This window comes from Amblyomma maculatum, chromosome 3 (assembly GCF_055883805.1).
Source record: "Amblyomma maculatum isolate TAMU_Amacu chromosome 3, ASM5588380v1, whole genome shotgun sequence".
Lineage (NCBI taxonomy): Eukaryota > Metazoa > Arthropoda > Arachnida > Ixodida > Ixodidae > Amblyomma > Amblyomma maculatum.
The window spans coordinates 140093497-140119868 of NC_139346.1; the positions used below are offsets into that span (position 1 = coordinate 140093497).

The following is a 26372-nucleotide window of genomic DNA, read 5'->3' on the forward strand; positions in this document are numbered from 1 at the left end:
ATCGGGAAAAAATTCGCCTTACGGAAAACAGCCTCTTTTACGCTTACGCTGATAATTATACAATTCATCAACTAGAAAGTGCTTGTGTTTTAGGTGCTCTTCATGCGTTTGGGATTGGAACCCCTTGGCTAAACACAACTCGTAAATCGGCTAATACTAAGTGCGATTCGTCGCAAAGCTGTGCGCTCTGGCGGAGCACGTTCTGATACTGCTGGTCAGCTTGTGCGCTCCATCCGTCAGGCTCGGAAAGAGTACCAGGCGCAATTTCATCGCCTCCCCCATCGACAGTGGGACAAATCGGGAGGCGATGATTACCCCAACCTATCTCCCTCGTCTTACACCCATACATATTCTGCAAGAGTACGCTGAACGTAATACATTAACTAAACTCATCAACCAGTGTAAGGCAAACAGAGCATACAAAATGTCGCTTCACCTTCACTGCTTACAGACTCCTCCTCCTTGGTTGTACTGTCAACTCACAGACAATCGCCCCACTACTTCGCCGCCGATATGAGCCGCGCGTCTACATCCAGGGGGCATAACACACATTGATGCATCACAAACAACCCTGCAGGGAGTTGAGTTACTGCAGTGTACAGTCCCTCCATCCGCATCCTAACTCTCGCTCAACAACATTGCGTGGATGTATGCAGCCCCCTTGTCTTAAAGCTTCAATCCATACACAATGCAATTGCTTCTCTTCCATTCGATCGTATCCATTGTTCACATTTTTATATTCATTGTTCATTGTTCATGATTCATATTGTTCATATATAACTGAATCCCTAGCCACCCTTAAGCAGTTAAGGCTGTTAGGCGCAGATACCAAATTACGCAGTCAATTAACCAGCTCTGCAAAAGCTACCCCTGCCTGTGCGGATACAATGTATTTGCTGCTATGCTCATGACCTCCTTAATATTCATATGGATAGAATGACACATCTTGACACCTAAAACATCCGGTCACCTTCCCTCAGATGCGTTCCTGTCCCGTATTTTCGAGAAAGAAGCTTTGCCCCAGCGAACACGCGCTCAAATTCCTTTGTGTTCGTACCCTCTCACCGGTAATCTCCCTCGGGAGCATGGGGTATCTGTTCGCCGAATTCGGGCAGCAGCGGTTCAGATCCCTTCTGTGCGTCATCGGTGGCGTGACCGAGGGCTTGAAGTGACCGATAACTGCCCACATTGAGGTGTCGAAACTGTGCTGTATGAAACACCTGTCGTGGACATGCCCATCTACGGCATTTGTGAGGCAGTGCTACCTAAGAAATGCTGCCTGTGGTGGCACATTGAATGCGACTACCGCAAGTGAGCATTAGGTAATTAATTTATTGGGAACTTCTGCGAATGCAAAAAGACCAGTTTACACTCCTTCTTCTAACTGCCTTCTATTGCCCCCCCCCCCTTTATTTTCAATATGCCTGATGGCAAACGTCTAAGAAAAAACTGCCCAGGCTACACGCAGTGAGAGTGGCGCAGGAGCACGTACGCCTCAGGTGGAAGTAGCTAACGGGACTCTTCCATCTGCGAAGCAGGCTGCACAGACCCCCAGGTAAGCCGATCGCACGTTATTTCCCCTGAGGGGAAGTCATCGCCAAAAGTTCTCCTGTGGCCTGTTCAATCGCCCCGTATATCAAAGAATGTGATGAACGCAGCTCGCTCCTCGCCCCACAACAGCGGCGGCGAAGTTCTCTTGAGAAAAATAGAAGTAATAATATTCCTATAGTGCCAAAAAACACAAATTGTAGCCTTTAATCCTATCAGCAACTCTCTTTAATGATACCTAGTTGATTGGAATTATCGAGGGCATTTCAAGAACTACCGCGGTGTAACATTTTTATATTTACGTTCGCCTATAGCTCAATGTCTATAGGTGACAAAGGTAAGTCCACAACCGAAACAATTCTCACAATAAAAGATTTCGTGGTCACCTACAGTATTCATTCAGGCTGTCGGCAGGCGGTGCTAACATTGCTCAGCAACTCGCGATGTGAACCTTAAGATTATATTTTAAGATAATGGGATCCGCGTTATTCCTTTCAAAACAACAATAATGAGCTGAATTCACAATTTACCACACTTGCTAGCCGAACGTCACGATCTCGAAGCGCTAATAACGCGATACCAAGCCCATTGTTTTGCTTTCGATTTTAAATCTAACTCCAGCTTTTGCAGAATTGAAGACCTGCAGGACAGCTTTTAGATGCTTTTATACACTGTAACAATATGCGTTTTTAAATGCAGACAGATACATATACCGTTGCCCAAGTAAAGAAATTGATCTTTTATTCACTATATTTACTGATATCAAATGAGATGTCCTCAACAACCTATATGGAAGTCATCATTTAACTGTCATAATAAAACAGACATCTTAACAATCGATCATCTTAACCAAACCAAGGCGTTGAAAACGTTATCTAGCTGACTTGCACCATTCCGCTCCGAAGCAAACCTTGGAATTGCCTTTTCAGATAACCTCAGTGGACATGGGCTGATCGAAAATTTTACCGCTTGCATAAGTGCTGAGTCGCATTAAATAATCTCTTAGTCCTGAGGAGTTGCATAAAGAAAGAAAAACATTCGGTACACATTAAATTGAAAAGAAGGGAGGAAGAAAAATATTTAAAGTGTAGGGAGTATTCTGGAGATATTGAATGCAAGAAAACCTTATAATCTAAAAAGAACGAGAGTTAATTCAGGCACGGCACCCTCGGAATAACGTGAGAAAGCCTCATGGCAGATTTATGTACCATCAATAAACAACCCAACCCAGCCCAAACACATCTGACATCAGGTTCATAAACTGTCAGGAAAGAACTCGCCCTTTACCATTCTGTTTTCTGACAACCCCTGGTACAGAAACAACTATATAGATAATAAGCAGACATATGGAGAGAAAATTTTGCTACGCTTCTACTTTCAGGACACAATGTACACGATTAAAATACAAGTCAACAGCTGAAAAACAAAACGTTCTTCTTTGAATGAATTCTTTGATTATATAACTATGCTTCAAGAAATTAATGGAGTACTTTTGGCCGATAAACACACGCACCAGGAGCCAGTGAAATATGTAATGAAATGGTGGCCAATGTTTCTGAATTGGAACAGAACTATTGCGACACATTAATAAAATCTAGGTGTCAGGAATAATACTGCATGCCCGGAATAAAGCCATTATAATTTCCCTTTTCAAGCTCGGGAGACCTACAAATACCCCATACATATATAAGCTAAAAGCTTTGCCAAGCTGTCGGCAAAGTCGTTTGAAAGCATTCTGAATAATAAATTACTCTTCGTTCTTGAATGCACCAAACCTCTTGACATCCACCAGAGTGGTTTCATGAAAATGTATCACTAGTGATGATCTTCTCCGCGCCGAAAATACAATGAGAGAATGTTTTATATAACCCTGTCTTGCCGTTTTTCATTTGAGCTTAAAGAGGCTATGACATCATGTGGAAGTTCCGGATCTTGCGTGACTTGGGTGAAATTCGAATTCGTGGCAGGATGCTGAAATTTCTAACTGAATTTCTGTCTGTGTTCCCCTCTTCAAAGTTCACGCATGAAAATGGTGTGCCTCAGGGGTGTATTTGTTGATCCAATGTTCATAGTAAAAAAAATCCCACAGTCTTTTATGTGCTGTACTATGATAGTCAGCACTTCAGCCATCGACATGCACCAGTGCGTTGTGCGACGAAGACAAAGAAGAAGTACGCTGGGCTCGCCGTTGCAAGGTCCTCTCCTCACAGCTCTCCATCAGAGCGTCAATAAACGCCCCATTACAATTGGCGGAGGTGCCGGAAACGATCCGATACAAACTGGAACTGCGAAGTCGTACACTACCCTCTACGACCGCCATGCAAGACGAGTCCACTTCGATGCTGGCGGCCGTTCCACCCACGATCATGTGTTCTGGCGTCGTGCGCCAGCGTGACCCTTGCCTCTTCAGTGGCACGGCCGACAAAGATGTCGACGACTGGCTGTCATCGTATGAAAGAGTAAGCAGCTACAACAAGTGGGATGACTCATATAAGCTCAGTAACGTCATATTCTATCTGACGGACGTGGCGAACCTCTGTTTTCGCAACCATGAGGCTGACCTGTCATCTTGGTCGACATTTAAAAAGAATTTCGTGGAAGTGTTCGGCCGCCCGGCAGTGCGTAAGCTTCGTGCCGAACAACGTTTACACGATCGTGTTCAGCGCGCTGATGAGACCTTTACCAGTTAAATAGAAGACATCGTTGATCTCCGCAAACGAGTCGACCCGGCCATGCCGGAAGCGAACAAAATCCGCTACATCCTCGAGGGCATTTCTGAGGACGCCTTCCAGATGCTGGTAGCGAAAGATCCCACCAGCGTTAGTCAACTCGTGAAGCTTTGCCAGAGCTACGACGAGCTCCGCAAGCGGCGCGCTTCTAGGCGCCGCTCCGGTGTGTGCGACGAAGGCGTAGTCGCATTAGCCCTGGGTGGTTCGCCAACTTCTGAATGGAGCCCGCTGAATCAACAGATCAAAGATTTTATTTGTGAAGAGGTCGCACGTCAAATCTCACTCCTTCCCCATTTTCAAGACTCGGGCCGCCTCGTTCCTGAACTGGCTCCATCTTTGGCCCCTACTATACGCCATGTCGTGCAAGAACACGTCGCTGATGTCTTGCCGTCCAACCCCGTGCTGCCGCCTGTGACGGCACCTCTCACGTATGTCCAAATAACGGCTAGGCCACCACCTTCGCCCACGTCTGGCTCCTATGTGCAGGTCCCTGCCTACCGTTCACCGCCGCATGCTGAGCCTTCGTTCCAAGCCCCACCCTCAAGGTTCCGCCCACATCCTATGAAACCTTGGCGTATTACGGACAACCTTCCGATTTGCTATGTCTGCGGTCGGCCGGGCCATGTTGCACGCCTTTTTCGCCAGCGTCTCCAACCTTCACAGCCTGACATTCGACTTTACCCGTACGATACCGACTCACGCTCGCAAATGATTCCGCCCGGTTCTCAATTTGTCTCACAAGATCGCCAAACCTATGCCACTCGTCGATCACATTCTCCTCGGCGCCGATCGCTTTCTCCAATGCTGCGAGGTTCTAACAACACCGTTGAGGGAAACTAACAGTCGCAGTTCCGGGGGCAAGAACTGCGCTTGTTTCGAATTCCTCAAGTCCTCCGTGTCGTCCCGCTAATGTTATCAAAGTTTCTGTAGAAGGCGCCACAGTTCTCGCTCTCGTCGATACCGGTGCAGCCGTCTCCGTCATCAGTGAAGCGCTCTGCCGTCAAATTCGCAAAGTGGCCACTCCGATTTCCGACTTTTCGCTCCGCACCGCCTCATCACAGCACATTCACCCCTCCGCATCTTGCACAGCCCGTGTGCTCATTCAAGACGTCTTGTACCCCATCGAGTTTATTGTTCTGCCGAACTGCTCGCATGATATCATCCTCGGATACGATTTTCTATCGACTCATCAAGCCGTTATTGTCTGTGCTCGTGCGCAAATTGCCTTCGCCCCCCTCTGTGATGCCCCCTTCTGTGATACCCCTCCCCGCACTGCAAAACTTCTCGTCGCCCATGACACCGACATTCCTCCGTTCTTTGCTGCCCTCGTACCACTGTCTTGTGAGTGGGTAACTCCTTTGACTGCGATTTTTACACCTTCCGAAGCCGCCTCCCGTCATCCCTGCCTCCTTTTCCGTTCGCAGTTCTCGAACTTCAAGACGGCAAGAGTGCACTTTATGCCTCGAACCCATTTTCTTGCCCAGCAGTCCTGCTCCGTGGCGAATGCATTGGACGTCTTGAAGAGCTTGATCCCGGTCATATCACAACTCTTGTTGACTCAACCCCCTCCTTCGACGTTAGTCTGTGCTCTTACGATGTTGCGACGGCTTCGATGCCCTCCGACGTTTTCCAACATGCTATTGATGCTGATCTTCCACTTGCGCAACGTGATCAACTTGTCGCCCTCTTGCAGAACTTCGCTTCTTCATTCGACCTTCCTCAAACTGACTTGAGCCGCACGTATGTCGTAGAGCACACCATTGACACCGGTAAAACCGCACCTTTGCGCCAGCACCCCTATCGCGTGTCGGCTTCGGAGCGCCAAGTAATTCCTGATCATGTGGACGACATGCTCCGTCGTGGTGTCATTCGGCCATCCCACAGTCCCTGGGCGTCTCCAGTTGTGTTGGTACCTAAGAAAGATGGCTCCTTCCGGTTTTGTGTCGACTACCGCCGGCTCAACAAGATCACGTGCAAGGACGTCTATCCTCTGCCACGCATCGATGACGCACTGGACTGCTTGCAGGGCGCCGAGTTTTTCTCCTCGTTGGATTTACGATCTGGCTACTGGCAGGTGCCTATGGATGACGCTGACCGCTCTAAAACTGCCTTCATCACACCAGATGGATTATATGAATTCAACGTCATGCCCTTTGGGCTTTGCAACGCCCCGGCCACATTTGAACGCCTCATGGACACTGTGCTTCGTGGATTCAAGTGGCGAACCTGTCTTTGCTATCTCGATGATATCGTAGTCTTTTCTACCGATTTTCAATCTCACCTGCTCCGACTGAAGGACGTTCTCACTTGTCTCGCTACTGCCGACCTCCAACTGAATCTGAAGAAGTGCCGCTTTGCTGCTCGCCGACTAACTATTCTAGGTCATGTCGTTTAAGGATGGCATTCTTCCAGATCCCACCAAACTTTGTGCAGTTGCCGAATTCCCACGCCCAAAATCACTGACGCAGCTACGAAGTTTCATCGACCTGTGCTCCTACTTTCGCCGCTTCATCCTAAATTTCGCATCTATTATTGCTCCTCTCCGCATGGACACCGGCTTGTGATGACGCCTTCAACACTTTACGCCGTCTCTTGGTTTCGCCTCCCATCCTCCGCCACTTCGACCCGAATGCGCCAACTGAGATTCGCACTGACGCTAGCGGTATTGGGATAGGCGCCGTTCTCACCCAACGTAAACCTGGTATCCGAGACTATGTGGTGGCGTACGCAAGCCGCACCTTGACCAAGGCAGAGTCCAATTATTCTGTTACGGAAAGAGAATGCTTGGCCATTATTTGGGCCATCGGCAAATTCCGTCCGTATGTCTATGGCCGACCATTTTATGTGGTCACTGATCATCACGCTCTGTGCTGGCTGGCGTCCCTCAAGGACCCGTCCGGCCGCCTTGCTCGCTGGGCTCTTCGCCTCCAAGAGTATGACATTCGTGTCATATATCGCTCAGGCCTCAAGCATACTGACGCGGACGCTCTTTCGCGCTCACCGCTGCCTCCCTCTTCGTTGTCTGATGAAATCTGCGCCTACGATTTGTCTTCGCTTGCCACTATCGACATGGCCACGGAACAGCGGCGCGACCCGTGGATATCAACACTTCTGGACTTTCTTTCAAGTCAGTCTCCAGGTCGTTTGTCTAGGGCGCTTGCCCGCCAAGCTCACCATTTTTCAATTCGTGACGGGCTGCTCTATCGCCGCAATTATCTTCACGACGGAAGGAAGTGGCTTTTAGTCATCCCCCGTCATCTCCGCCCCGAAATTTGTGCTGCTTTCCATACTGATCCCCAGTGCGCCCACGGCGGAGTGTTGAAAACCTACACGCGCTTGCGTCTACGCTTCTTCTCGCGTGGAATGTACCGCTTTGTCCGCCATTTTGTCCGTTCTTGCCAGTCTTGCCAACGCCGAAAAACTCCTTTCAAGTCTCCTGCTTCGCTGCAGCCGTTGCCCTGTCCTGCCCGTCCGTTTGATCGTGTCGGCATAGATCTATACGGTCCCCTTCCTACAACTTCAGCTGGCAACCGCTGGATTATCATGGCAGTGGATCATCTGACCCGCTACACTGAGACATCATCATTGCCCTCTGCTTCCGCACGCGACGTGGCTGCCTTTATTCTGAAAAACCTGGTTCTTCGCCATGGTGCCCCTCGCGAACTGCTCAGTGACCGCGGACGCGTTTTCTTATCAGACGCTCTTGAGGCTCTCCTGAAAGAATGCCGCACCATACACCGCACCGCTACCTCGTACCACCCTCAGACGAATGGACTGGCAGAACGTTTCAACCGCACTCTCGGTGACATGCTGGCTATGTACGTGAACACCGACCATCCCAATTGGGACCAAGTTCTACTGTTTGTTACTTACGCATATAACACCGCGGCACAGACCACTACTGGATTCTCTCCATTCTTTCTCCTTTACGGGCGCGAGCCACCCTGTACTGTGGACACACTTTTTCCCTACCGTTCTGACGTTTCCGAATCTTCCCCGCTATCCGATGCCGTCACGTACGCAGAAGAATGCCTTCAGCTCGCCCGCTCTCTCACAACAGAAAATCAGTGGCAACAAAAATACCTCTGTGATACCGGCGAAGCTTCGTCATATCTCCCGAACTCTCTGGTGTGGCTCTGGGTGCTCTCCACAATCCCTGGCCTTTCAAAGAAATTTCTTGCTCGCTACCACGGGCCATATAGGGTCCTCCAGCAAACATCTGCAGTCAACTACGTAGTTGAGCCCGTCACGCCCTCTGCGGACTTGCGTCGCCGTGGTCGTGAAACAGTTCACGTGAACCGATTGAAGCCGTTCTATGACCCCGCTGTGCTTTCCGAGCCATAAGTCGCCAGGATGGCTCCTTTTTTTACCCGGGGGGAAAATGTACTGTGATAGTCAGCACTTCAGCCATCGACATGCACCAGTGCGCTGTGCGACGAAGACAAAGAAGAAGTACGCTGTTCTCGCCGTTGCAAGGTCCTCTCCTCACAGCTCTCCATCTGAGCGTCAATAAACGCCCCATTACAGTGCTTAGTTTAGGTAGATGACCTAAATGTTGCATAAATATCCTCTGGCGGGTAAAAATGCGAGATGCCGATGTAGCTAAGGGTAAATAAGCTGACGGCATATGCAGATAGAAATAGCTTCATGTTTTTTGCAGAAAAATCGGTACCCGTTCTCTTCACTCTTAGACGTGGACTGTACACTGAACACACTCTCTACCTGAATGAATTCACACTACAAATGAAACACAAACTCAAATATCTAGGAATAAATTTTGATAGAAAGCTTTCATTTCTGTCTGATATAAACAACCCCGAAAAGAAAGCTTAAAAATCACTCAGTATGATCAGCGTCCTCTCAAGTAATCACAGGTGGTCCGATAGGACATGCCTTTTGTGCATCTATCGCTCTGTCATAAGCTCTTTCCTAGGGCACTGCTTCTCAGCACAACTGAGTCCATGGTTGGTGGCAAGTTTGTGCAGACTGCTGCCGCAGATCCGGTCCAAGAATAGAGATGATATTAAGGCTAAACTGCATGACCTCTAAAAATTAGTTGTGGCTTAACTGTGGTTAACCCTAGTTGAATGGCGATAGCAACGGCAGAAGCTTCTTATGCCTGCTACATTATTTCCTTATCACGATCTATCAGCTTAAGGTGCTACATTATTGGGGACACTTAAGCTCATCCTTTAAGAGTATCACGCGAGAGCGTAAGTTACTAGTCTCCTTCTTCTTCTTGTCCTTCTTTTTGTCCCTCTTCTTCTTCTTCGGCTCCTCCTTCTCCTCGGCTGTTCAAGGTCACGCGTGGCCTCCGCTGGGACCACGCGATGGCTGGAAACCTGGCGCAGTATTGCTATCGCAATAAAAACGTGCACGCGATTCCAAATAGAAGTCTGATGAAGCGGTAACGTCCGAAGGCGTGGCGAACGTGCATATCTTCGAAGTTATCTTGTCGAGAGGAATTTAATGGAATCCCACGTTCGCGTCGAGGCGACCGAAATATTTTCGCCTGACAACTCAGCCTCAATATCTTCGCGTTATGGCATCTGATAGTGCTCGCGTTTCAAGCAGGCGTTAATGTTACTTGGATCCATGCATACCTGGAGGTTGCCGTCTTTTTTTTTTTACAATAACAATAGGACTTGCCCAGTCCGGGGGCTCGTCCACTTTGCAATTGATGGCCGCCCTTCCCATGCACATAGTTCTTTCCTCAGGGGTTCTCGCAAGGCCAAGAGTACTCGACGTGCTGCGTGGATCACTGATACTCATTGTAACGGAGCACCATCTCATATTCCCGCTTCACGCAACCCGTGCCTTCGAAATTCCTGCACGACCGCGGCGATCTTGTTTCTTGTGACGGAACTGACAGCACGGGACAGTAGTGCTAGGGATTCTGCTAGTTATAGGTGCAAGATTGGTTGGCTCCGCTTCACTAAGAAGAAATCTGCGAGGCACCGACGATTGTTGATTGTGATTACTTGAGTTGATACACCGCAGTGCTTGATGACATTTCAGCTTTAGGACCGTAAAACGGAAATAGCATCAGGCGAGGTTTCGTGCGAAATCTGTTGTACACCGATAGTGGAATTAAATTTGCTTGGTAGCCGGTGTCCGCTTTGAACGCTACTTCTTGTTACCTATATTCGGCCTTGACAATCCCCTCCGTTTCCTTGATCCCGCATATGCTGACGTCCAAGATGTCAAAATCCTTGTTTTCATGTTGTACTTCGCCAACCTCATGCTTTCTGCAGCAAACTGCAAAATGATTTCGGCCGGAGCAAGCGCGGCAAGTTTTGCCAAAGGCGGGACACTTACTTGGCTCGTATGCTCTGTTGCACTTGGAACACTGGACGCTATGTGTAGGCTTTGGTTGCGACTCGGGTAGCTTAGTTTTGTAGCGTCCAATTTTGCTTCGTTGCTTTGCCATGCCTCGTTTTGTTTGCTTGCAACGTCTGCGGCCTTGCAGATTTGTTCTGCCTTTTGGAGCGTCAGATTGTTCTCTCATCATTTTTTTCTTTAGTTTATTGTTCCAGATACCATGCAGGAATTGGTCGCAAATCATCGATTCAGTAAGCAGTCCAAAGTTACAGTACCTTGCTTGCTTCCGCTGGTCTCGTATGAATTGTTCCACCAATTAGGCTTCTTCTTTCGTCCTTGTTCTGAAGGCGTATCTTTCGTTGACTTCGTTTTGCTGCTCTGCACAGTTCCCTTCAAATTTTTTACCACGGTTATATTGACTTGCTTGTCTTCGCCGTCCGCTACCGTAAAAATATTGGACTACCAGTGCGTCATCCCCGGCAGCCCTCAGTATCATCGGTTTGGCTGTTTCTTTTGCATGTGAGTACAGCTCGAATTTTTTCTCGAAAAGGTCCCAGTTCCTCTGAACATTTTTCGTTAGCCGAATATGATCCGGGTACTTGGGGTCAGTAGCAGAGACTCTTAACCAATGAGCCAACGGTGTTTTTGCTGCTAACTACAGAACCTCCTTTTGGGCACACACTCGGTTTCCCGGTAACAATATGATTCAGCAAACACAGAACAAGGGCCTAAAATTCATGCCACCTCGAGCTGCGTAATTCATTAAAACTCGCGCGTACGTGAAAAAGCTTACATTTGCGGCGGCCATTCAGGCACAAGGTCCTGTGACTTGAGGCGGTATATAACAGCCAGAAGATTCACGAAAGTACTCAATTATTTTGCTAGCATCAATGTCTACATGGATGAAAGCTATTCTCAGTCGCCAAATGCTGTACAGGCTCGAAATCATGATCATTCCCAGCGGTAGCTTATCATCACTTACAACTGGCAAAAATTTAATTCCAAATGCATCCAAGGGTAGGTCTTTTTTAATCGTTCGTTTTAGGATGTCCCAGAAGAAAAATCCTTCCTAACAGTCCAAGAAAACTTTTTCAGTAGTTTCAGGCTTGCGTAGTATGAAGCAGTGATTTCCCCAAGGTAATACAAAATCCCTTCATTTCTATTTAAGTCTTAAGTTCCGCTGGTGTTGTCGCTCGTTTCAACCAAGTTTGAGTCAGGAAGATCGACCACGATCATAGTAGCCTTCAGATGACCCAAGGTACCGAACTTTGTCCGATATGGTGTCACGCTCATACCGTGCCACCTGTACAGAAAGCAAATTGACGTCTGCCACCAGTGTGGTCGGGTCAGGCATCGCAAGGACATGTGCCCGACGCCAACCAAGCGGATCTGCAGGGGATGCGGCCAAGCGAACCCCAAATAAGTCCACAAATGTACACCCAAATGCAAACTTTGCGGCGGCGCTCAGCCGACCGCCGACAGAGAATGCAAAGCCAGATACAAGGTTCCCTACGTCGTTCGCAAGCGTCAGTGGGAGCGCCGAAAGGTCAGCCACCAGCTGCCGTCGGAGAGCGATTTCCCACCACTCGACAAGCCAGCTGCCCGTAAGTCAAAAACGCCATCGAGAGACCGCGCGCAGTCGAGAAATAGCAGCGCCTAGCAGCTGCAGGCGCTGGCCCGGCGGGGAACCAGCGAGCCGGCCACGGCGAGCGGGGACCCAGGCCGCGCGGCCGGTGCCCAGAGGACGACGTAGGGCCCGTTCGGAGCGCGCGCGCGCGAGCGCGCGTTCTACTGCAGGCCCCGAATAAACGTTTTACCAATCCAATCCAATCCGCATTCTTACGCTTCGGTTGGTTGATGGCGCCACAAGTATAGGATCGAAGCCGCTGCCTCCGCCATGCAGCGCGCCGTGCACCGCAGCTGATCGAGGAGGCCATGTTTAAACAGCTGCTATTTGAAGCAGCGGCTCCCAAATCGCGTTACGTGTACAACAGGAACTGCAGCGAGCCGGACCCATAGCCACATCAAATTTGTATGAGGTAAATAGTTGTAAAAAAGTAGCATTTTCATCGACTTAAAAAATTAAGACGTAAAAAGGCCCATGCTTAGTAGAAAAACCACTTAAACAGATATAATCCCCGCCTCGGCTTGCTCTATAAGGATCGAAGGTAATTTCTTTAGTCACTCACCATGTACCGTTCCAGCCGACAAGGCTAAGTGCGCCTTGTACAATGTTGATTTTTGTTCACATTTTTACCTGCTGCACTTTAATATGGAAGAGCAGAAATCACTAAAATGTCTATAGTGTGTTGTCATAGAAAAAAGAAAATACTTCGACTTTTATATAACCTGCTGTGCCAACGCCCTAGGACAAACTGTGGTTGAGGTGTTAGATTATCAGCTCACCCAGGCGAAATCATTTTATTATAAATAGCGATTATTGAGTTACTCATTTCATCAGCGCCGTTTGTTAAATACCAGGTATGCCCTCCACCATAACTTCTGCTGCACAGTAACACGGTATTCCCAGTTTCTGTGTCATCATACCGTTTAATTCGTCTTTTCTTTGCAAAAATGTGTGACACAAGACCCGCTGAGTCCTGCCGCTTTCCCCTGTCATAGGTTTGAGAACCTTGTCAAGCGTTTATCACTTTTGTTATCGCCCTTTCTGTCACCGTGAATTGATGGAAGTAAAGACTAAATTATAGTTTCATTGTTTTTTCAAATTCGGTAGCTTAGTGTGACCTCCTCGAAAAAAGAAAACAATGGTTATTTGTATTTAATAGTGACTGCATGTTATCCCATTTTAGATTGCACAGTGGCGGAGCACATTTATGCGAGTTTAGGTCTTTCCTCTACAGTAAGAGATTTAAATCTCGTTTTCGCTTCCCGTGTTAGTCTAACACTATAACTTATATCGCTAGCAGCCTATTTCAGTAGACAGTTTTAGGACTATACTGCATTTAGTGGTAACTTAGATATTCCCGAACAAGCCCGTCACTGTCTACAATGACTGGTTATCGAATTGCTGTCGGAATAGACCTGATTGGAAGCCGCTTCGTAGTTAGAAGACGGAGGGGGCTATCCCGAAGTCGCTCGCACGATGCATGTTATACTTTTAAAAAGACATTTCCTTCCTGAACGCCTGACAGTTGTCTGTTTTACGACTTGGGTACAGGTAGCTGATATAAATCGACACCCAGGCGTTGCATAAAGCTTTTCGCGTGTCACTTTGCTTCGCCGCTAGATGGCGGGTTCTCTTTATATTGTCTCACTCACTTGCTCGACGGAAAGGACCACTTTCTCGGCGGTACGCCGCTATGAGTGAAGCGATAACGTTTTATGGTATTTTCACACACACTCCATCTCTCTCTCTCTATTTTTTGTAAGCAATCTAGTGTGACTTGCCTTTGTCACCTTCTCCTTTGCGAGGCACGCCTTCAGAGCAATGCTCCCGTCTATATAAATATAACGTCCCGCCCACTTCAAAAATGAACGTCAGTTTCTTTAGCTACGGCACATTAAATGTCAAGAGGCGAAATCGTTGTTTCCAGTACATGACGCGGCAAAATGCTTGTAACGCCGTCGGTCCCAGTCGAACAAAACTAGGGAAACATGACAAAAACAACTATGTGTTCTGCACTTTTTCAGTACCTTTGCATTTCTGTAGTTTTTCTGAAGTGCCCTTCTCGAGCCTGTACTTCTAAGTACCTTTTACTGGTCACTACAAAAAGTTTAATTTTAGTAATTTTTGTATTTACATCAGGTCCACTGGCAAAATATGGGCAGAAATTGTTTTATAAAAATAAAAATTTCCTATAGATTTTTTTTCCTTCGACCGGTAGAGTAAAATAGAAAATCACGCTACACAGCAAAGCTTCCGAAAACCAGCATATGAGGTCACACAGATCACCAGTGGCTTTGAAAGAGCACGTAAAGGAACGCTGAATAAAGGCACCATTCTCTAGTGTCTGCAGAACAAGCTTGGAGACTTTCGCAAGTAGAAATTGAAGAGTGGAAAACAAGGAAAAAATGCCGGGTCTACAGTTTGATAATGTGTAGACGTGTGCTCAGTAAAGTGAAGTGAAACGCTTCCCAAGTGGCCTCCAGGCTGGTTTGAAGCTTAGCCATTGTGATCTAAGCTGTGGCGCTTTTGTCGCCTGCTCAAATGCCAATCACAACGATGACCCTTTACTTGATATTGCGAGTCTACAGAATTGAAATCCGCACATAGCGAACATTCACGTATAATTTTCGCTTCCTCATACTAAAGACCCGGTGAGGGACATTGAAAACATTCGCGGATTTTGAATGTCTCCTCAATAAAACCATCCAGAATTATTCCTACTGAGCGACCTTTAAAGTCATATAACGTCGTGCTCCAGCCTCTCAGATATTCAATAATATTCTCACGCGTGCCAACTCAGTTGCTGCTGCCTGCACGTGGCGGATGCACGAAAATAATCAAGATCGAGCGGAGTGTGCGTGAACTCAGCCGCCGATGCACCCCATGCAGGCAGCAGCAAGTACAGTTGGCACGCGTGAGAAAACTACGCGAGCTTAGAGTTCAGGTTGCTGCTGCGTCGAGAGTAAAGCCGAACGGAAATCAGGAGATGGAACGATTATGCGGCATCGACCATTCTTAGCGAGCATTGTCCACTTGGCTATTTTGCTTTGTGTCAAGCAATCCCGCCAAAGATAGTGTTATCGCGAATTTTTACAGTTCTTTTTCTGCTTATCAGCTGCGAGGTGATGTCTCAGAATTTTTCTGGAAACGTGTAACCTTCCAAGCCGGACGTCACGCGATTTTGCCTCGCGGGAGGAATAACGAGGGCTTTTTTTGGATGATACCCAGTAATTATTCCCTTGCAATAAATAATAATTGAGCCTGGTGATGATGATGACGAATGACTGAATTATAGCAAGCCAATTACCTTGAGCTATCACTTGATATTGTTACCAATCTATGAAGTCTTTGCCACCTTTTTTTGGTTAACTTCGTCGGCAGAGCGATTGGGAGATAAACGGTACTACTGGATTTGAACCTGAACCAGGGTCATTTTTTTTTACGTGAGCAGCTTCTGCTAGGCCCGCATAGCAAATAGCATACCTATGGTGTAGAAAAGCATCGATCGCTGATAAATCCGTTCAACAAAACGAAGGCGATTCGGGCCGGCTACGGGGCCTTTTTTACAAAGAACGATTGGTATAATTAAGCATAGTGCTCTGTAAACAGTGTATTGTGAGTTACGATTTCGAATAGTGTATTTGGATATTTAATGTGTATTGTCGTAAATGTGGTTTGTTTTAGTGTTATGCGCACTATCCGCTGCGGGAAAATTTAATGGGGGAGCAATATCGTGGTGCTGCAATGCCCAACCGCCGATGAAGAGCAGGGTTTGCCTAGCACTAATTCCAAAAGCCTTGAAAGCAAACCCCATTGCAGTAGCAGCAAAACTAGGCAATTCGTTGCCTTTGAATGCTTTCTCCTCTTACTCATCATTCAGTACAGCAGCGCTGGGCAGCCAGCTGTCGAATGATATTGTAAAAATTCCGGAAGACGGCAAAATAAACATTGAAAACGAACAGTTGCGTTTGCCGTAATGCTCTACTTACTTTAGTGAACTGGCCCATTGAAACTTCTACTAGTTGCGCGCGCGCGCAATACTCGCACGCATATATATATATATATATATATATAAAGTGAAAAATTACTTCATACTGTTTCCAAGTTTATTTGGAGTCGACGTTTCGGCAGGAGCCCTGCCTTTCTAAAGACTGAGGGTACATGATTCTTGTTCGTCTTCTTACAGTGTTGGCAAGAGGTGATACAGACAGAATATGGGCACATACAGGCTCCCTCGACTTCGGACTGGACTGGTCGCGCGCTTCGGCACCTCGTGTTGGGCCTCCACCTCGCGCCCGATCGTCTCGCACGCCCCTGGCCTGGACCTGGGATAATCACCTCCCGGGGGCCCCAGCCATGGAGCCCTCCCAAGAAACCCGCCGCCGCGGGCTGCGAAAGCAGTCGAAAATACACCAAGGTGGATTTCGCTCGCACAGCGCCCGCCGCGACGGGTCTTTCGATGCGTCACCGCTTTTGGGGAGATGGATTGAGTGCGTGCAGCTGAGCGCGCTGCCCTAACCCCAGAGACGGCGAAGGAGACGCTGCGAACCATGGCCCTTCCACCACGTGTTGCAGAGATGGCGGCGCAAGCGGATGAGCACGAGGAAGCCGCCATTGCCAGCTCAGCGCAGCGCCTGCAGCCACCAGCCGGCGGGGACCACATTCCTGCAGCAGGGGCAGCTATTGTTCAGGAGGCCCTCAACAATGCGGACAATGCCATGGATGAGACGATCCATCGCAAGAGGCGTCGTTCCACCAACTCAGGGGCGATAGAGGAGGACAATGGCAGCAGTGGGGAGGAATGTGCTGCTAAGCGCGAAGCGCTATGCGTCACCCCTTCTGCCTCCCCTCTCACACCTGCCGGCCGTCTTCCCTCCGCTCTCGAAGGAAGGGGAACCAGCACTACGGATGATCAGCTGGTGGCAAGGACGCAGGCTGATGAGGAGCAGCAGGCGCCAACGGACACCGCCCGTGAGCATGCTGCAGCCAGCCTGAGCCCGACGCGGGACCAGACCAACGGCCGTCCGTTCGTACGCCCGCTTGACAGTGAAGAGAGCCACCCCCCCCCCCCCCCCATGGCACCCGCGTGCTCACAGGAGGCCACCGGCCTGATTCCCTGGAGCCATGTCTCAACCCGAGCCCAACGGAGACACAGGGCTGCCCTCCAGAAAGCTGCTACTGCTGTGCCATCTCACGAGGGGCTGCACTGGACAGTTCTGTTCCGGCCGGAGGACCGCGACGCTGCCATCACAAAGGAACAGGGATGGGAGATTGCTGAGGAGCTGAGCCCACGCCCGGGTGTGCTGGCGGTTTGCGTTAACACACGCCGGAACGTGGTAGCGGTGGACGTTGGATGTGAGATCACCTTTGGCTCGCTGCTCGCCACAACTGTGATCCGTGGCCTGGCAGTGCGCGCTAAGGAACCAGCCCCTCGCAATCAGTCCACCGGACTCGTATTCGGCGTTGACGCGCGTCGCACGGCAGATCAGCTGCTTGCCGCTACGGAGTCGACAGTGGCTGTGACGTCGGCGTCGCTGTCGGGAAGCACGCTGCTTCTCCGGTTTGCGGCACCGACGCCGCCGTCACATGTATCAACATACAAGCGGCGTCTCCCCGTCAAGTCCTGCCGCCCGCGGCCACTGCAGTGTTGCTGCTGCTCGAGCCTGGGACATGCCACCGAGGCCTGCAGAGCTGCCTCGCGCTGTACCCGCTGCGGTGGACCACACGACATCGACGCGTGCACTAGTAGGAAACCACGCTGCTCAAACTGCGGCGGCCGGCATGCGGCCACAGACCCGGCATGTCCTCACTGGCAGCGAGAGAGGCATGTCGCTACTATATTGGCTACATCAAAAGTGCCTCTCTCGCGGCGGGCCGTGCGCGCTGTTGTTCTGGAAGAAACGGTCTCGCCAGCCCTGCAACAACAAGGAAGCAAGCGCAGCTACGCGCATGTTGCGAGCCTCAGCAAACAGCCGCAACCGCGGCAGCTCCAGCAGCAGCAGCGACGGCGGCCCCAGCAGCAGTCCCAGCAGCAGCAGTCCCAGAGGCGACAGTCCCGGCAGCCGCAGCAGCAGCCGCAGCAGCAGCCCCTTACCCACGCAAGGCCCGCTTCCACCACCTCCGTTGGCGGCCCTCCGGATGCGCGTGATGCCCTAATTGCGCGCCTACAGGCCGAACTGCGCGCACTCAGCGTGCTGCTACCGGAAGGCTCTGAGGGTCGCCGCATCTGCGAGGAAGCGACAGGCCCTCCTACACTAAACAGCCAACACCATGGCCCTCGCATTCCCTCAGTCCTGCAGTGGAACGTGCGTTCCCTCGCGGCACGATATCCCGAGCTCTGCTCGCGCATAACATCAGAGCAACCAGAGGTAATCGCGCTACAGGAGACGTACGTCCGCCTCTGGGAAGGGGAGCCCCAAATGCGGCTGGCCGGATACGTTGGCTACCATTCACCAACAAATTGTGAGGAGGTGTCATGTACGGCAGTCCCTTGCGGCGACCCGAACCACCGACTTGGAAAATCTCGGGCCTCTATGTATGTGCGGCGCGACGTTCAGCATGCTCTCGTCGACACGGCGGCGACGACGAGCAACGCCCAGGAGTGCGTGGCAGTGACAGTGCGCGTCGGAGGTGTTGACACATCAGTGGCAAGTGTTTATGTGCGCCCAGCTGTAGCCTGGAACGTGTTGTGTTTCCGTGCAGTATCATCGTGTTGTGCCCCACGCCAACTAATCGTTGGGGACCTCAATGCTCATCATTGTGCGTGGGCAAGTGCGCGCAATGATCGGCGCGGTGACGACTTGCACAACACGGCAACACAGCTGGGACTCGCCGCCCTCAACACTGGCCAGCCCACCTTCCGACGACGCGGTTCGCCCTGCTCCCGCATCGACATAGCGTTCGCGTCCAGCGGCATCAGGCGACCTGGCATCGTGCACCATCTCTCTGGGGCTCGGACCACTTCTCCTCACCATAGAGCCCACTGCTAAAGAAGCGCGCCCCATGCGTACCTACTCAATAGTAGATTGGGGCCACTTTCGCCGCGAGGTAGACGCCGCCGCTGCATCCGGTGCCGATTTCTTCATCAGTCTCGTCCGGAGCGCTCTTGCAGCCACGCGTCACGCAGAAGTGCGAGCTGGTTAGCCAACACCCGACAAGAAGCTGCTCGATCTGCGTGACAAGAAAGACATTGCAGAACGCAGGGCGCTACGGACGGACAGACCGGAAGACTGGACGGTTTACAATCGGCTGGACGCGGCAGCAAGGCGGCACGCTAACAAGCTCTACCGCCGGCAGTGGGCTTCTCTGTGCAATACGATGGAGAAGGATCGCAGCTCCCGGCGGCTCTTCACCACCCTGCGGCGCATCACTGCACCTCAGGCGAACCCTCAGCCCCTCGCCATCTCAAGCGGCCAAACAACCCAACAACTAGCTGAGCGGTTCGCTGACCGGTTTGCGCCGCAACGCCCCGCGAGCACCGCTGCCATAGCAGCGACTACACCGAGCCCGAGCCCCGATGCCAATGTCCTTTCCTCCGCCCCGGACGATGGCCCGTGCAACGCGCTCTTCACAGCGGTGGAACTGAATGACGCCCTGCGCCGCTGCACCCGCCGCTCAGCGTCCGGGCCCGACGGGGTGACCTACCAGATGCTGCGCAAATTGGACGCGGAGCAACATCAAGTCCTTCTGCGGCAACTGAACCTGGTGTGGGAACGCGGGGAGCTACCGGAGGAGTGGCGCACAGCGGTCGTCTGCCCGCTATCGAAGCCAGGTCGCTCACCCACGGACCTCAGCGGATATCGCCCTCTGGCGCTGACGTCGGCGGCCTGTAAGGTGATGGAGCATATGGCGCTTCAGCGGTTACACACGCGGGCCACGGAGGCGGACTTGTTCGATGAGTGTCAGACAGGCTTTCGGGAGATGCGCTGCACGACGGACTCAATCGCAGACGTGGTTTCTGCGCTCGAGCACGCCGTAGCGGCGCGGCAGGTCGCACTGCTGTTGCTGCTCGACGTGTCGTGTGCGTTTGACAACGTCCGCCGTGCGGTGATCCTCGCGAGGCTGGAAGAGGCAGGCGTGAACGGGCGCTTGTTGCGCTATGTGCAGGGCTTCCTCAACGCGCGCACTATTCGCGTGCGTGTAGAAGGGGCTCTCTCGCGACCCCGTCCGGTGGATCTAGGCGTTCCGCAAGGATCGGTGTTGTCGCCGTTTCTATTCAATGTGGCGATGTCGGCGGTGCCGGGCTGTCTGCCCGCAGTCAACCGGCACCGTGTGTACATCTCCATGTACGCGGACGACATCGCACTGTGGTGCCTGGGGCCGCCGGGCGAGGCTCCCCGCGTCAGAGAGTGCCTTCAGGGGGCCCTTTGCGCGATAGACGCCCGGTTGCGGGATCTCGGTCTGGCGCTCTGCCCGGGCAAGTCCGCAGCCATGGCCTGCGGCGCTCGCAGGGGCGCCCGCCTTTCACCGCTAACGTTGGCTGGGATGCCGCTGCCGTGGAAAAGCTCCGTGCGGTACCTGGGCCTAGATGACGACCAGCGCCTTTCCTTCCGTCCCGCGGCGACCAGGGCATGCCAGCAGATGAAGAGGACCACCGCCGCCGTTCACAAGCTCACCGCCCGGGGCCAGGGGATTTCCCAGAAGGCTGCGCTGCGCCTCTACAACGCAGCAGCCGTGGGGGCGATTCTCTACGCACTGCCACTCGTGACGGTGCGCAAATTATTGTGGAGAGCACTGGAGGTGCAGCATCGCAAAGCGCTGCGAACCTGCCTTGGCCTGCCGAGTAACTCTCAATGCGAAGCGACACTCGCTAAGGCAGGCGCGTGGCCACTGCAGCTACAGGCCACACAGCGAGCGCTGCGCCACATCGACCGCCTTCACCGCGCACCAGGCGGCGGCGAACTCCTGCAGCGCCTTCGGAATTTCTCACGCTCTAGAATGGGTGCGGCGCTGCAGGAGTATGACCAGCTGATGCGTGCCAAGCCCCCTACGGCCTCTGCTCCCCCTGGCCCCTCACGACGGAGGTACAGCGCGAGATCATCGGCATCGCGGGAAAACGCAGCTCACCACTCTGTGCGGTGCAACAGCTAGCCAGAGCCGTCATACACGAGCAACTAAGCGACCACCTGCTTGTTTTCACTGACGGCTCCGTGACGAGAGAAAGCTGCTCGCTCGTCGCAGCGGCCACCATCCCTGCCCTGCAGTTGCACCGCCAGCAAAGAGTGACACACCTGGGCTCTTCGACCACGGCGGAACTACTGGGCCTTCGCCTGGGCCTGGACCTATTGCTCACCATTGCTCCGCCACCACCCAGGTGTGCACTGCTGTGTGACTCCCGCGCCGCCCTCAGCCGCCTGCAGACTCCCGGCCGTGGCACAACACTGGTGTGCGCGATACGCGAGCGCCTCGAGCACCTCGCAGAGCGAAAGTGCAGCATTTGCGCGCAGTGGGTGCCCGGCCACTGCGGCATACACGGCAATGAGCAAGCCGATGAACTCGCCACCGCCACACATAAACTCCCTCCCAGCAACGAACTTCTCGCTTTGGAGGACGTGCGCGCGGTAATCTATGACCACCTCCGTCAGCAACACCCGGACCCACGCATCGCGCAAGGAGAGCGCATCCCTGCTGTCGGCGCGCGCTCATTGTCGCGCCTACAGCGTGCAATGCTCATCCGAGTGCGCGTCGGCTGCGTGTGGCCCGGGGTAAGACCGGTGCGCCACGGACTATCGTCGAGTGACGTGTGTAGTGATTGCGGTGCAATGGAGACATTGGAGCACACGCTGCTTCGCTGTACCGCATCCGCAGAGCCACGTCGCGAGATGCTCGCGGCTTATAGGGCGCTCGGAATCATCCCGGACAGCATCAAGACGCTTCTGTGGCCGCGAGGCAGTGCGCGCACCCGTGACAGGGCAATGGTGAGCCTCTGTGCGTTCATCTAGCGGGCGGGCTTGAAGCCTCGCTTGCTTTTCACTAGGTAGTGCGTGCGTGACCTGAACGCTCCGTGTGTGCTACCTTGGACGTATGCTGCCGGGCGCCCCACCCCGGCAGCTGAAGTGCTTCAGTTTTTTAGATAGCAGTTGCCGCGGCCGTCAATACTCTTTTCCTTCTTTTCGATTATTTAAAAAAAAAATAAATCAACCACCACCACCACCACCACCACCACCACATACAGGTGAACCAGCAGGGTGAACACATACACACACAGGTGCGGAGAGCAGGCAAGGCTCAAAGGGTCATCAACCCAAGGCACCGGCCGCTGGGAGTCATCTGTATACAATACAGGCAGCCGCGGAACAACCTCGGAAAAAAAAGAATAAATAAAAAAAAACAGGTGGGGGATGGTGAAATTTTTTTTCCATTCTCACTAAAAGATGGGAGCGCCAAGCGTGAAGCCAAGCCCAGGAGCGCCAAGCCAAGGTTTTTGGGAGAAGTGGTCAACTATCAATGGTCAATTCCTTGGCTTTGAAGATTTTTTGTTTTTCTCTGCTGTACCTGTTATCCTCCCCACCCTTTCACCGACAATCGGCCCAACAGGATGAAAAGACAAAAAAAAAGGACAACCAGGTGGACATTGCAGGTTAGAAGAACCTGACAGCTGCCTTAGAGCGGTAAGCAACTCGCGACGAGAGACGCATTTCAAAGAAAGAAAAAAAAATAAATATGGGGGACAGTAGAATGGTGAAATACTTTGAGATTTTCGCGAAAAGATGTGAGCGCCAAGCATGAAGAAGGTTTTTACGAGAAGTGGGATGTGGAGGGTATCAAAGAAGCGGAAAAAAGGGGGGGGGGGAGGGGGGAAGAAAAAACCCCGAGGAGAACTGTCAAGGGATAATGATTGATATATGTGCTTAGCATTAAACTTGCAGGGCTCGTAAGGACGACATTGCCCCAATGTTTTCATTTATCAAAGTATTAATTGTCCTAAACTTATAAATAAAGTATGATTCACACTGCTCCCGTTCCCGTGTATTATTCAATCCCCCTGAAGAATTGTTAGTCTGACTGAGTCGAATGAGTGCTGTTTCTGGTTGATATGTTTTGAAAAAGGAAGGTTGGGCAGAGAGCGGACATGAGCACGGTGATTATTAAACCGCATTCGTAGAGGGGTAGCTATCTGGCCAATATACTGCATGCGGCATACACCGCATTCTAGGAGATATATAACGTTTGAGGTATCGCAATCAAAGTTACCATCTATCCTCCACTTAAAATTTGACGCTGTGCTTGTTGCGCAGCTTGATGTCTGCATGTGCCTGCACACCTGGCATCTACTGTTTCCGCAAGGCCGGCACCACAACCGCGGGTTATTACCTATTTTTGAGTGGACTAGGATGTTGCGGATGTTTTTCGGTCGTCTGTAGACAACCTGGGGAGGAGTGGTGAAAATATTGGAGAGTCGTTCGCTCTGGTCTAGAATGTTGAAATGTTTCTTTAGGATTTTGTTCACGTTGGCGGGGTTACTCGTGTGGGTGAGTACCAGGCTTGTTCGACGGTCTATGTTTTCCTTTCGTGGACGTCCGCCCAGTATTTCCTCTCGGTTGAGTTCATAGGCCTTTTTTATGGCGTCGTCAACAATATATATATATATATATATATATATATATATATATATATATATATATATATATGAAGGAAAGAAGCCAACAGTCGGCGAGGCCAAGGAAAGCGTTGGGGATGGTAATCTTTTTTTTAATGTTTTACTTGGATAATCACAGAAATTACTAATGTAATCTGTTTAGGGGGAAGATAATTAAACACAGAAGAAAAAACAACGCGCCGATGGTGGGAACTGAACCCATCGGGGGTTCGGTTCCCACCATTGGCACGTTGTTTTTTCTTCTACTTTGTGTTTAATTATCTTTCCCCTAAACAGATTACATTAGTAATTTCTGTGAATATCCAAGTAAAACATTAAAAAAAAAGACAAAGTACCATCCCCAACGCTTTCCTTGGCCTCGCCGACTGTTGGCTTCTTTCCTTCATGTATTATAACGAGCACCCTCATTTCCCCTTAATTGATCTGCTTGTAGCTTACGGGTGTCTCGGTTGTGGCAGTCTTGAAGCAATAGGTAGCGTAAGACGGTTCTAGCACAGCTTTCGCCCTCGCTCTTGATCACGTTCTACGTGACGCTGGCGGTAACAAAGGACGTTCTACGTCCGCCGCTATGGCTGAGGGTGGCGCTGGTGAACACTCTCAAGGTTCGTATACAGACAACATAAATACCCAAGCAAGTAGCAGGGGGGACAGCGGCCGATGTAGCTCAGTTGGAAGAGCACCGGACGCAATATTCGGAGGTCGTGGGTTCGGTTCCCACCATCGGCACGTTGTTTTTCTTCTACTTTGTGTTTAATTATCTTTCCCCTAAACAGATTACATTAGTAATTTCTGTGATTATCCAAGTAAAACATAAAAAAAAGACAAAGTACAATCCCCAACGCTTTCCCTGGCCTCGCCGACTGTTGGCTTCTTTCCTTCATATATTATAACGAGCACCCTCATTTCCCCTTAATGTATATATATATATATATATATATATATATATATATATATATATATATATATATATATATATATATATATATATATAATGTATATATATATATATATATGGCGTCGTTAACAAAAAAAGCGACTTTATCGGCAGGCCAAAAAAGATGGTAGTTTAGGCACGTGGGAAAGGTATAAGAAATGCGACAGAGATTCCCAGTTATTAATAAAATCCACTCGACATCAGTTTTTCAATCATGACTTATCCTGTCTGTTAACCAACAACCCTCGTAAATTTTGGCGCATCATAAATCCTAGCTTTCACCCTGACATTTTGCTTTCCGACAGTAGCGGCGTCATAATCAATGAATCCGATTGTGCTCAGGTTCTTAACGTTACCTTCTCATCAGTTTTTACCAACGAAGACATTAGCTCATCTCCTATCTTAATTACATTTCATGACATCTGCATGCCTGACATAGTTATTAACGAAGCAGGTATTTCAGTTTTATTAAACAATCTCAAAATTACAAGTAGCTCGGATCACCTTGGCTTTAACAATGATACTAAAAAATACATCCAGAAGATCTCCGCTATCTTGTCCTGTTTTTCTCGCAGTCGTTATCGAACGGACCAATTCCTAATGACTGGCGTGTAGCAAAGGTAATACCTATATTCAAATCAGGTGATCGCTCCTCCCCACTTAACTATAGACCCATCTCGTTAACCAGCAACTTTTGCAAACTTCTAGAGCATATCATTCATAGCCAAGTCATTATCTACCTCGAAGATCATAACATTATTTTCAAATATCAGCACGGTTTTCGCAAGGGTTTTTCATGTGACACTCAACTAGCTGGCTTTGATAATGACTTACAATCATCACTTAACGCAGGCTTTCAGGTCGACGCAGTTTTTTTGGATTTTTCAAAAGCATTCGATCGGGTCCCTCATCACAGACTTTTACTAAAACTAGCACAGCTTAACGTCCAGCCTAATGTGCTCGCATGGATTAAGGACTTTCTTCTAGATCTCAGTATACCTGAGTTAATAATTCCAACTCTTCTTCGACTTATGTGACATCTGGTGTACCCCAAGGAAGTGTGCTTGGTCCTTTGCTTTTTCTAATCTATATTAATGATTTACCTGCCTGTGTAACATCTAGAGTTCGTCTTTTTGCAGATGACTGCGTAATTTACCGTAACATTATTAATGACAATAACCGCCAATTCCTACAATCGGACCTGAACGCAGTAAGCTCATGGTGCTCAACTTGGTTAATGACTTTAAACATTTCTAAAACTAAACTTATATCTTTCACCCGTCGTACCACTCGCATTTCAACCACCTACATGCTCAATGACAATGCTGTTGAACTAACAAACACTTACAAATACCTTGGCATGCACTTTCAGTTTGATCTAACATGGCATCACCATATCGACCTCACCCTAGCTGCTGCTAACCGTTCACTTGGTCTTCTTAAACGTACTCTCAAACATGCTCCTATCCATGTTAAAAAACTTGCTTATATCACTCTAATACGCCCTAAAATTGAATATGCTGCGGCTATTTGGGACCCTGATCAAGCCTATGTTATCACCAACATCGAATCCTTGCCGAACCGTGCTGTGCGTTTTATTTTTTCAGACTACTC

General features: G+C 50.2%; 1 non-coding gene across 1 annotated transcript; it reads left to right on the forward strand.

The window, feature by feature from the left end:
- Window positions 1-24477: 24477 nt before the first annotated feature.
- On the forward strand, window positions 24478-24550 carry TRNAL-CAA (transfer RNA leucine (anticodon CAA)). The gene has a single exon. It is a non-coding gene; the product is annotated as a tRNA-Leu (tRNA).
- Window positions 24551-26372: the final 1822 nt, after the last annotated feature.